Genomic DNA, 1,508 nt, shown 5'->3' on the forward strand with positions numbered 1-1,508 from the left:
GACTAAATCCTCCTCCAACATTCACTTCTCTCTTGTGCTCTCTTTCACTTTGGTCTTTTACCTTGTAAAAAAACTCATCTGTCCCTGGCTCTTGCATGTGGAGTGGCTGTTTCTTTGGTGATTTCACAACCCTAAAGTCACACAAATTTATACAATGCATCAAACAGCATCTCTTTTAAATATGACATATTATGGAAAATTGACTTTTTACTGTTACAGATAGTTGCATCTCCGCAGTGCGGTGTCTACCCATCAAGTGGGAAACGAAGCAACCAGGTAGCTCTATTTTTACCAAGTGACTGCATATCTGCCCCACTGTTACTGCATGTAACTGTTGGGCTAATTTAAATTTTAACGATTTCTCTGTAATGACTTGACAATTAGGCTTGGCCATTTGCCGATGTCAGGCGCCACACCGCTACATAATTGGCAAGTGCAATTCGGCAGCTTGTTGATGAAATGCTGCCTCCAAGAGTGAAAATGGAACTGCTACGTAACAGTAACAGCGGGGCTAATTGACCTGGTGACCTGGTGTTCCGATGAAGGTGAACTTCTGTCCAAACATACCAGCCATGAAGAAAACAAAATCTTAGAAAATTTGGATTAAAACAATCATCAAACCGTAGTAATGCTCGTTATCACAGCATGCACAGGAAGTGCACAAACCTTTTTTCCGGGTTTGGTCACATGACGTTCCGCCGATAGCGAATCATAATCATTTTACCTGGTCAGTGTCAGCCAATCCGCTTGTTTCCTGCCCTTTTACCCAGCTTTCCCTCATTGAGTAACGAGACTGAGTCTGTTTAACCATGTATGTAACACTTGTATGTATCACTCCATGATTCAACACCAGTGAATGTAAGTAGAGAATATGTTTTCAAGTTACATTATCATAGATATGTCTGACATGGCGGCACGGTGGCCGACTGGTTAGAGCGTCAGCCTCACAGTTCTGAGGTGCGGGGTTCAATCCCCGTCCCCGCCTGTGTGGAGTTTGCATGTTCTCCCCGTGCCTGCGTGGGTTTTCTCCGGGCACTCCGGTTTCCTCCCACATCCCAAAAAACATGCATGAATTGGAGACTCTAAATTGCCCGTAGGCATGACTGTGAGTGCGAATGGTTGTTTGTTCCTATGTGCCCTGCGATTGGCTGGCAACCAGTTCAGGGTGTACCCCGCCTCCTGCCCGATGACAGCTGGGATAGGCTCCAGCACGCCCGCGACCCTAGTGAGGAGAAGCGGCTCAGAAAATGGATGGATGGATGTCTGACATGTAAATCTGGGGCAGCTATATTGGACCGGGCCTAGAGGAACTTAGCTCACTAGTTAGCAAAATGTAGCTTACCAAGCACCGATATAATGACATAAAGAAACCTAGGAGCTAGATTGTACTCTGCTTTTTAATCGAGCGTGTGCATAATCTACTTATGAAACACAGCCTCATTTATAATTGATTAGCAAACAAATCTATTAAAAAGTTGCTAAATAACAATAACAAGGAACTTATGAGG

This window comes from Phyllopteryx taeniolatus, chromosome 3, assembly GCF_024500385.1.
Source record: "Phyllopteryx taeniolatus isolate TA_2022b chromosome 3, UOR_Ptae_1.2, whole genome shotgun sequence".
Lineage (NCBI taxonomy): Eukaryota > Metazoa > Chordata > Actinopteri > Syngnathiformes > Syngnathidae > Phyllopteryx > Phyllopteryx taeniolatus.